This window comes from Rhagoletis pomonella, unplaced genomic scaffold, assembly GCF_013731165.1.
Source record: "Rhagoletis pomonella isolate Grant_MI unplaced genomic scaffold, Rhpom_1.0 Rhpom_scaffold_02550, whole genome shotgun sequence".
Lineage (NCBI taxonomy): Eukaryota > Metazoa > Arthropoda > Insecta > Diptera > Tephritidae > Rhagoletis > Rhagoletis pomonella.
In genome coordinates, this window is record NW_023461104.1 from 12348 (window position 1) to 24054 (window position 11707).

The 11707-nt window shown below is 32.4% G+C and overlaps 1 long non-coding RNA gene across 1 annotated transcript; it reads left to right on the forward strand.

Annotated features, from left to right (window-relative positions):
* Positions 1-4833: 4833 nt before the first annotated feature.
* Positions 4834-7345, forward strand: LOC118753513. Its single transcript, XR_004994816.1, has 3 exons — positions 4834-4870; positions 6933-7165; positions 7234-7345. It is a non-coding gene; the product is annotated as an uncharacterized LOC118753513 (long non-coding RNA).
* The last annotated feature ends 4362 nt before the right edge of the window (positions 7346-11707 follow it).

Below are 11707 nucleotides of genomic sequence, written 5' to 3' on the forward strand. Positions count from 1 at the left end.
GACTCCTTCCTTTACAATAAGAGTTATGGACTCTTATAAAAACGCGATAGTCCGGATGACGTCCGTTGGGATACCTTAAACAACGATAACTTTTTTTATTATGTACTTATTTCAAATGGCGCCTAAATCAAAGTGAAACTTAAAGGTAAATTTTTTATTATTATATATATTATTCTCTCGGTATAATTCGGCAGCAGCGTTGGCGTTACCTTGGCATTCCCCGTAAATGAAATGTATATTTGCATATTCATCTGGTGTATATGAACTCGACATTTCCCCAATCAATAATCCGTTGGATCACTAATAACACCAATATCAAACAAATAAAAATCACATTGCAAAACTAATCCAGTAGTACCGCAAACATTTATGAACAAACCGAAAACGCGTCGCAAAAAGTCGGGAAAACATCAAATGACTAAACCGCCAAAGCCAATGTGCTTCTGGGCAGGTAGCTGTTTTAAAGTCAACAACTGTAACACACGTCCCTAACGGCTGTTTTACAGCATGTGATTAAAAGCTAGATAAGTAATAAGCATCCTTTTAGATTCAAATCGTAATAACAACAGCAGAAAAACTTAAAGGTTATAACTTTTATATCATTTTGGAATCCCCATAAAACACGTAAGTTTTTAAGATTATTTTCGCAACTTGTGTAGTACAAATTTTTTTCACCACGTTTCGTCAAATGTAAAGGTAAAAACTTATTCGGGATCAAAATTTTGTATTGGAGTTAATTTTTAAACATTTTAAACGTAATTACTGAAAAAGTGTTATACTTTGTCGATAGCGGAATAAGTTTAGATAAGAATAAAAAAGATGCAACTTCTAAAAGTTTTTATTTGTAGAAACGGCATGGAAAAAATCTACCGAAGGTACAGATTTTTCAAAAATATAAAAAAGTCAAGAAATCTGGAAAACCATGACACGCTTTATAAGTTTTTATCTTTTTATTTGGTAGACCATATTGTCGCGCACTGGCGGTTAAAGGGTTATCCATGACTTCCTGGACACCCTGTATATATTTGAATTAAAAAAAAAAACAAGGTAAAAGGCAAATTCAACTAAAAACGACAAATATCGTTTTTGTTGCATTTGCGTGCAAATTTTTTATCCGGACTCCGATCATTGCCCACGGAAACACAGCAAATATAAGACCATATATTAGAGATTTTAAAATAAAATCGGTGTTTCCAAAAACTGTTTTTTTTTTATTTGGTTAATGATCTTTTTCAGTCTATTTTTTTAAGTTAGGTGTTAATCGTTTTTTTGCTTTTAAAGCGAAACCCGAAATTTCGGTTTTTACGTTCCTCAGCAATGGATAATTATTTTGCAATTCGTCGAGATAAGAATAAAATTTTACCGCGTACCACAAACTTCAAATAGACTACTCAATTTTTATTTGCTGATCTTGTAGCTAAGCATAATCGAAGAATAAAATTTTACGGCGTACCACAAACTTCAAATTAACCACTCAATTTTTGTATGCTGTTCTAGTAGCATAATCGAAAACATTGAAAAAAAAATATTGAAAAACATTGGATTTATATACATATCGCTCATTTACTTCAATAGTGTCATAATCCAAAAAATACAAATTTTGAAGTGATTATGCGGAAATTACCGCTACCTTTTCTTCTACGCTGTGTAAAAATTTCATAGCTGTATCGATTACCGGTATCTCACTAGAACAAAATATGCATTCATTTTTACTATGGGAGTATATGTAAATTCAGAACTTTAAAGCCGGTTTTCTCGAGTTTTGCTTTTTTGAATTATGACACTATTGAAGTAAATGACCAACATGTATTTATTTATAATTTAAAAAAGCCTTTTTTGTGAAATGAAGTTTGTTCTTGTATAAACATGTAAAACGTTTTATTATATTCCGTATATTTGGAAATGAAGTTGTTATATCAAATTTAAAAAAATTATTGTCTTAACTAATTTGCGTTGCACAGCAGTAAGTAATAAGTGTAAGCGAAAATTAAATTTAGTTTGATATCGATGTTTTTTGGTTTTTTTGCAGTGTTTTTCATAACTCGGGTTTTTTTCCGTAAACTCAAAAGATCAGGGGGCCAATTCTGGTTCTATGAAACTGTGAAGTGAAAATGAAAAATTCAATGTCAGTGAAAATTTAATTTTTTCACTTTATCGTTTCGTTATATCATTTTAAGCGACTCTTGATCATTAAAGGCTAGAGCAATATGATAAATAGACATTGAAATTTTATGAAATTGTGAATTTTTGAAAGGGGAAAGGTGTGTAAGAAACAAAAACAATATGAACAAATCATATTAACTTTACTAAAAGGTCTGAAATCACGAAAACCCATGCATGCAAATGGCAGAATTGAACGTTGTTGCAAGTTCACATGAGAAATCTCCTTACGACGTGATTGGAGGAAATTTTAAGAGACTAGCAGCTAGAGCAAGTCTTCAACTCCTGATGTTACAACAAATTCGTACACCCGAAGCCCTCTACCAATGGGGTGCTGTATGTTTCCAATGGGATGCCTGTAAAAAATAACCGCAACTAACTTTTCAGTGGACTTTATTTCGACTATGACTACGTGAAAATTATTTTAATCCTATTTTAAGCTAGTTTAAAAGGTTAAATAACATCAAGTTAGGGAACTTCATGTCCTTGTTTAACGAATTTTAAATCAATAGATAATTTTTTTCTTTTTTAGTTCTTATTGTTATAAAAGCGTGTTGTTGGTTTTATTTTTACTATAGCTTTATTACTCATTAGGTTTGTTTTTAGGAAAGGTGTGCGTTTCCTTTTTCTTGTTTTAATAAAAGGACAAACCTTGAAGCTATCGTTGGAGGTCTAATATTCTTTTGCAATAAGTGGTGTTGATGTTGATGTTGTTGATTAATAATAGAATTATTAACGAAAACCAACAAAACCAACAACCACATGATCAAGTTTAAATAGCACTGGAACAGCTGCGCTTGATTGTAGTTGGCTTAACGAAATGAAATAGTGGAAAAAAGCAACAAGAATTCACAAAGCGAACTTAGCACAGTGCGTAGACAACTGGCTGAGTCAGTTGCATCGTCGGTTCGAATCCTACTGAAAGAAGCCTGATGAGGAAATGTGGTGGTTTCTGAAATAGCTATCACTTTTACCATTTTTCAAATTATTGTTCATTTTCCACAATAAGCTTTTCATTAAAAAAAAAAAAACGGCCTCGAGCTCAATAAAAATGGTTGAATTTACCAAAATCGTTAAAAAAATTTACCAAATCCCGTAAAAACTAAGCAACTTATTTAATTAATTTGGGCTTTTCTTATCAAGCTTGGTAAATTGGTTATAGAAATAAAAAATAAGAAAGCAAGAAAAGGCAATCTAAGGCTCAGTTTTGTCGTCAAAAGTAAGGATTTTATAGCCTAACAGTTGCTTAATTTGAAAACTATTACCTACACATTCTTTCAGACTTTCAACATATACTCCTATAATAGTTAGCTGCCCTTTCGCTAGTTTTTTGAATGCATGCATGAAAAAAGTTTGGTGTCATGTTATCCATAATGTGCATATTGGTCTTGTTGAGCAATTGAAGGGACCTAAGATCGCCTCCTAACTTCAAATGGTTTTTATGATCAGAAGAAAACTCGGGCGTCTGAAAATGCGACGACCGCGGATCGGGACCCTGCCAGCCACGGCTCACCACTTTCCCCTGAAATTCAAATGATTTACCAACACATACCCAACTTTTTTGTCATCTCACCCACACACTCAAAAGTGGTCGAAAAAAGTTTCCATAAGTAAGAGCAGCGTAGCTATAAGAATTCGCACTCTTAATAAGAATTATATGCGTTACAGCGAGCAAGTGAAAATCAGGCGAAATTTGACAGCGAATTTCAAACTTGATTCTAGTAGGCTGCGAAGAAAAACATCAATTTCGCGCAAAATTTCGGAGGTAAGAAGCAATTTAATTTGATTAAATGTAATTTTTCTTTTATTAAATACATATATGTATATTTTATGTATCCATAGATAGCCAAGCATCAGCAGGAGACTTAAGCCATCAGAACCTTGAAGGTAAGAAGACTAAAGTTTCCCAATTTAACATAGTTTGGCTGAGTTCCAGGTTGGTATATTGCAAAGCATTAGCCTCTTTTATTTCTAAACTAAATATAACTAATGGAAAAGTGCAATAAGCGCAACCATGTTCAAACGCCGAATTGGAACTTAGTTGGGCAAATTGGTCATATCCATCAGTTATAGTTTAGAAATAAACGAGGCTGATGCTTTGCAATATACCAACTTGGAAGTCAGCCTTTAACCATTGTTAACAGTTTCATTTGATTATAATGTAATTATTTCTTTTAGATTGCCAAACATCAGCAACGACGCCCACAGCACATTCAACGCCATTGGTCGCCAACAACTCTCAACCCTACAACATTCCAGCTATGTACATTGTTCGGTGAGTTTTATTGTTTAAATCGGTCATGCCCAGCGCGGGGCACTTGCATATGGAATTCTGCCAGCGCAGGGAACTTGCTTATAGAGTTATGCCAACGTTGGTTTAAATATTAAGAAACGCGGTTGCTCCAGACGCAACTAAATCCATATGTATGTATGTACTTACTTGTGTTTATATCGTCGGTGATACTGCAAAACTCTGCAGAAATTATTACCTCTGGCACTGATTTGTTACCCTCACCGGAGTGCCAAAAGTTATAATCTATTAAACTCGTGACGAAAATGTATTCCTTTTCTGTAAGGTACGGGTGAGGGATTATTTAATTAAAGTTTGCAGTATCACTGCCGACACGTATATACATATGTAAACAGAAAGTGCTGTGAAAAGTGCAACAGAATGCCAGCTTTGGCTACAACTACATAAATGTGGTCACATGTATGTATATAAACAAAAAATAAAGTATTACTACCTAAATGTACTTATGTAAGTAAAAAGAAGGAAGTGCAATGCAAATACTTATGTACATATGTATGTTAAAAGTGCAACTAGGTACATATGTAAACAGCAATAAGTGTGGTGCAATAAATGGGAAAAGTGCAGTAGAATGTCTGTTTTCCTAAGCGCAACAATATAAAACATCAGTTTCTTTTAATTCCAATTAACAGCAAATTTGCTTAATTTGTGCCAACTGAGTTGAATGTAAATTGTGTAAATTATCATTTCACGGTTGTACACTCAAGAATTGATGCGTTTTTAAAAACAGACATTTTCGGTCAGGAACAATATTTGCATCCGCTGCATTTGCATCAGTTGTTGTAGTTGCATCGACCAAATGCTGGCTGGGTACCTACATTGTATACATATATATGTGTGGAAATAGTTGCAACTGCATAAGTGTGTAGATATGTATGCAGTTAAACAAAAGAAAGTGAAGTGCAAGTACCTTTGTACAAAGCGCAGCTGCAACGTGTGTACATACGTATGTAGGTAAAAAGAGGAAAGTGCAGTGGAAATATGTATATATATATCGTCGCTCGAATAAAGAAACAGTGTAAATGCCAAATACACTTTTATTCGATAATTGCACTATTGGATAGACAATCCTTTAATATATTTGAAAAATGTTTAGTTTTCTTAAATATCTCTTTGGCTCACTAATTTATTCCCGAAAAACCAAATTGTATTTGTATGGTTTGTAATGGTTTATGAAAACTTCCAATTCGTTTTTCTCAAAACTATACTTTTCATGTTACACTATTTCATTATTCCAGCGACGATATGTACATATGTATGTGCAACATACAATTAGCATGTCATGGGGGTGCTATTTTGGACTTAACTTAAAAACAAAATGAGTACTTACATTACTTTCTTTTTGTTTGCTATGTTAATGTAAATACTAAAAAAAAATAAGATTGCAAAAATAATAGATACTCACATACGTTACTTTCTTTTTATTTGCAATGTGCTTGTTATGTATATACTAAAAAAAAATCCAAAAATAATAAATACTACATTTATTTATTTTTCTAACATGATATTTGCTTCCTGAATGTGTTATATAATTTTGTATATTTTAAACTTCCTTACTCTATTTCTGTTCCTTTTTAAAAATATTAATATATTTTTTAAACTTTATTTAAAATGTTTAAATTGGTGTTGGATTAACTTAATTAATTAAGTCTTGTAAATATGAGTGTTTAATATTAGATACATTGTATCGCACATGCATATCTATGTAGTATAATTATCTAAATTGTTATTACCTTTCTATTATTTACCATCACTGATAGCATGTAATTATATGTACCATCACTGATAACATTAGTTGATCATCATTTATTAGTTGCTCTTTATGCTAATTGCTCATACATATGCATCTGCGGATGTCCATATGTTTGTATATACATACTTATGTACATAAGTAAATATTTGCTTGCTTTAAATCTGCGCTCCCGCGCATGTTTAAGAACCGGTTTAGGGTATTTGAGTGGCTGTGATAAGCGCTCTTATCATACTTGTACATACATACATTAGCATAACTGCATTATATTGGAATATGTACCACTAAATCATCCGATCTCTTTACCGTAAGCCATTGTACTTGTTGAGCTAGAGGAAATTTTGTAGGCTGGTTAATTTGTACATCTAAGAATTTTGTCACTCGCATTTTGGTCATCGTAGCAAGCGCTAGCATATAGTTGCTAATATTCGCATTTTGTAATAAACGCCCGCATATCGTTGTTGTCGCATTTCTTTTTATTGCAAGTAATACGGGTCAGTAAAAAGGCTTACTGCCCCCTAAACAATGAGCATGAATTTATCTAAATAAACTAATCTTAATTAAACTATAGTCATCTGCTTTTTGTATAAATAAAATCCATTATTTATGAATTATATTTCATTGGAGAAATAATAATTTCTTACTTTATTTTTCAGATAGAATCTAACTGGTTGCATCCACAACAATAATTTAACCATTTTATTTTAATTTCAGGTTGCTGTACAAAAGACGTCTTGAAGCATCGGCAGCTACATTTAAACAAATATATATATTTTAATACATAAATTATTTATTTTTAGTTATTCAAATTTTTTTAATTTTTCGTTTAGATTGTTTCTATCGGAGAGTCATTGGATGTTGCCCATAGCCATTGGAAAATGCTGCATGGGAAAGATGATAACAAAGATGAAGGGAAAGATGCCTACAAACGTCTCGATTCAGTGGAGGTAGTTGTTTGTTTAATTACTAATGCACTTCAATTTTGCATACTTATAATTGTTTGATTTGTTTGCAGTCATCATAGGAGCAGTAAATGGTGTTCGGTGATTCTGCCAATTTAATATGAAGTGTCCGACAAACGCCAGCAGTTACTTGAAATCAACTTTTTAAAAGATCTATATATAAGTCGTAAAAAACGCAATCAAATTTTGCAAAGTTGTAACGAAACCGATTTTTTGTGAACCAATGTAAATGATTTGAATCTGTTACTATATATCAAAAGAAGGGTAAATCGATTACCTTTCTTTTGATTGTAATATTGTTAAAATCGCTTAAATATTTTATAGAAATTTTGCAACTTTTGTAAACATCTATATGTAAGCAGTGAAAAAGTAAAATTTTGCAAAGTTGTAATATAACTGAATTTTTGTGAACCAATGTAAATGATTTGCAACTGTTAATATATATCAAAAGAAGGGTAAATTGATTACCTTTCTTTTGATTGTAATATTGTTAAAATCGCTTAAATATTTTATAGAAATTTTGCAACTTTTGTAAACATCTATATGTAAGCAGTGAAAAAGTCGTAAAATTTTGCAAAGTTGTAATATAACTGAATTTTTGTGAACCAATGTAAATGATTTGCAACTGTTAATATATATCAAAAGAAGGGTAAATCGATTACCTTTCTTTTGGTTGTAATATTGTTAAAATCGCTTAAATATTGTATAGAAATTTTGCAACTTTTGTAAACATCTATATGTAAGCAGTGAAAAAGTGTCAAATTTTGCAAAGTTGTGATAAAACTGGATTTTTGTGGACCACTATAAATTATTTGCAACTGTTAATATATATCAAAAGAAAGGTAAATCGATTACCTTCTTTTGATTATTATATTGTTAAAATCGCTTAACTGTTTTATAGAAATTTTTCAACTTTTGAAATCATCTATGTGCAAATAAGTAATACTAATAATAAGAAATTAAGCAACCACATATGTATGTAAAAATATATTTATTAATGTTAATTACAATTTTTATTCATAATATTGATTATTAGCTATGTATATTAGGTAATCAATGCATTTTGATAATAAATTTTGCACAATAAAAATCAAAAATTTTTTGGATTTTTTATTTAAAGTTTCTAAGGTTATTTTGAATTCGCTGTGAAGAAAATGCAACCCTGCGCCGGCTGAAAGGGGCATCACACGTACAGGGGGAAACTGGTGAAAATCTGCACACCGCCCATACAAACATTTCCTGGAACTTTATCTGGAATCCTAAAAAAATTGAAGAATTGATTGAAAATTGATTCATAGTTCAAGAAATTTAGCAAACGAAGAAAAATTTAACATTAAAATTTAACGGGCAGGAAAAAATTAATCAATTTGCTTATATTTAAGGAAAAACGGCATCTCTGACCACAACCACTACCTAGAATGATAGAATACAAGATTGCGCCGTCCTGGGCGTTGACATTTGTGTACCACAAGTAAACAAAGAATAGAACGAAAAGAAGAACGAGTTGAAACTGCCAAAGCAGTTCACTTTACAGCGAAAAACGTGTTTTAATTTTACTAAATGTGAAAATATTGCATTTTTCATCTAATCTATTAGAGAACAGTGAACATTTAAGTGCACTCCATTGCTTTGCAATTGAGGCTGCTTCAGCAAACGTTTTAGTGCACTCCATTGCTTTGCAATTAAGGCTGCTGCAGAAAACTGCATCTCTGCGAGATTGATTAATTAACTTGCTAATGGAGGCTGCGTGGAGCAGAAACAAAATCATTGTGAGGAAGTGCTCTTAATATAATAATAGATAAACATTTCGGGAACGGCTTTGCCGTGCCCTATGTACACAAAATGCAGCGATTCGTCCCAGCGCTACACTGGCATCTACGCTTCTTGCAACTTGACGGCTGTCGCAATTTAACACACAGCACTTCATTGTATTAGTTTTTACGCAGTCTTCAACTCAAAAATCACTCACAAATTGCAAATTAACACGATTTAAACTGATTTTTCACTTATAATTCAAATTTCTCTTTCGCTGATTTGTAAACAAAGGTTTATTTACCACTGACGGCGCCACCTTTGTTCGCTGCACCGTGACCACTACGATGCAACAATTGTTTTAGGAATGGTCACTTGTCAAAATTTTGCAACAATCGATGCCTTGATGCATCGGCTATTTATACAGCGTGTGACTGCTTTTACTCAGTTCAAGTATTGCATTCAATTCTGCTCGCTTGTGAAGAGAGGGGGTGAGAAGAAAAGGGACGAGTACACATGCGTCTGTACCGTCAACGCGTTGCAACTTTCTTGCTTTGCTTTTGGAATTTTCATTGTTTCCCATTTAAAGAACCAAAGACTTGAATTCAACAAAAGTGAAGCGTGTAAAAGCAAATAGAAACCACATAAGAGAATGAGTAAGAATTGCTTTCAAGTACTTGAATCACGTAAATCGGGTGTATGGAAAATTTTCGTTGCATCGATGGAAAACATCGATATTTTCGATGCATCGATGCAAACCATCGATATTTACGATGCATCGATGTTTATTCGAAATCCCTAGTTCCTCATTATGTTTTCAACGAATTGGGTTTTTTTCGCACGCAGATGTTTTTAAACAGTTCATTATACATATGTATATAAATCAGTTTTAATAAGTGTGAGATAAAAGCTCCCTAAGTTATCCTGGGAAGGTCGGTATTATGGTAAAAATATAGTAAGTTAGAACCGCTGAGATGCACTTTTGAAATTGTTTACGTTCGCAAGCAATTTAATGGGGAAACTTCGCGAGAGTGCACCACGCTTTGAACAAAATTACTTTTTTGGGGTGGCAAAGGGTCGTACACATCACAAAACTGAAAACCAGACGGCAAGGAAACAGTTTACGAGAAATTTTTTTTTGTTTTTTTTTTTTGAGATTTCAATAAATTAGCTGTGGTGCAGAGACCACATTGCCAGATCAGTCAACAAATGGTTGTCAATGGTAAACAGTCATATGTTTACGGTCAATGGTAGTCAAGTAGTCCGAGTCAAAAACCAAGCAAACATGTAGTTAGATTTAATCGTATATATTAATCTTGATTTGAGAGATATCGTTAAACTTTAATATCAGCTATTTTAAGAAATCTTACGAGCTGAGAAATAATAGATACATCCTTCGTTAACAAAATTTCTTTAATTGTACGAAACGTATTAAAAAAGGCAAAATCGCAGGCTGAGATCTCCTATAATGGACCATTTCCTATATCACCCAAAGTATTACGAATTTTTTAATGAAATTCGCAGGGGATGTTGAGGAGGTGCTCATTGACCGATATCATCAACATTTTGTGTACAACTGCTAATAGTTTTTAAGTTATTCGTTGTTAAAATTTCCCCACTGCTTCACAATTATTTTTTTATAAACACTGCACTAATCACTTTTCTTTTTATTAATACACCATCTTTTCCTCATAAACAAATGGATGCACATCTTTTTTTACTAAATATTTAGCCATTAATGCTTATAAAAGTGTTCTTAAAATATTTTTCTATTCTCAAAGAATCGTAAACACAATTGTTCAGCGATGGCCGCCATGAATGAGGTGCCACATCGTTGAAAATGTTAATAGTTCTTTTTAGCCAAAAATACTTTGTGATACATTACGGGATTGAAGGCTAAAAGGAAAATATTAATTTCACGCCCTTATTTATGCACATATTTAAGAGTTTCTTTTAAATCGGTGATATATATATTAATATAGTTTTTTATTACAAATTTTCGCCGGCGGCGCTTTTTTCTAAAAAATCCAATACTTCCATATATCTTGAAAATTTTTAATAAAAAATCGCGAGATTTGTTATTACAAATTTTCGCCTGCGGCGCTTTTTTCTAAAAAATCCAATACTTACATATATCTTAAAAATTTTTAATAAAAAAAGCGCGCGATTTTTTATTACAAATTTTCCCCTGCGGCGCTTTTTTCTAAAAAACTCAATACCTCCATATATCTTGAAAATTTTCACCGGCGGCCCTTTTTTTTATCAATTCTTCCATATATAGTGAAAATATCCAATAAAAAAGCTATGACATATATGTACATGTCCACTTTATTATTTACGTTTTCATTGATTCCCTTTTCAGTACTTTTTTTTACACATTTTTTGTGATGTGTGGCAGCACCGCAATTTCAGTTCAATCGATGTACAAAGGAAAATGCGAGGTTAAATTGCACTTTTTTTTACAACTTTAACAACGAATTACTTAAAAACTATAAGCCTCCGGAGGGGGGTTTCAGATTTAGAATCAAAAAAAGCCGCTCTAAACCCCCTCATTTTTTTTTCAAAGCCTGGACCATTATTGGAAAATTTTCCCATTTTCGCATTTTCGCATCTAAACGCATTATATTTAGCGCAAAAGAAGACCGAGTGATCAAGGCTTTCTTCAGTATCACACAAAGGACAAATATTCAACAATCAAAATCAAGAGAGTAAGCGAAAATTGGTAATTCTCTAGGGTGGGGTAACAACCCCTAAAAAAGGTGCGGAAAAGTCGGG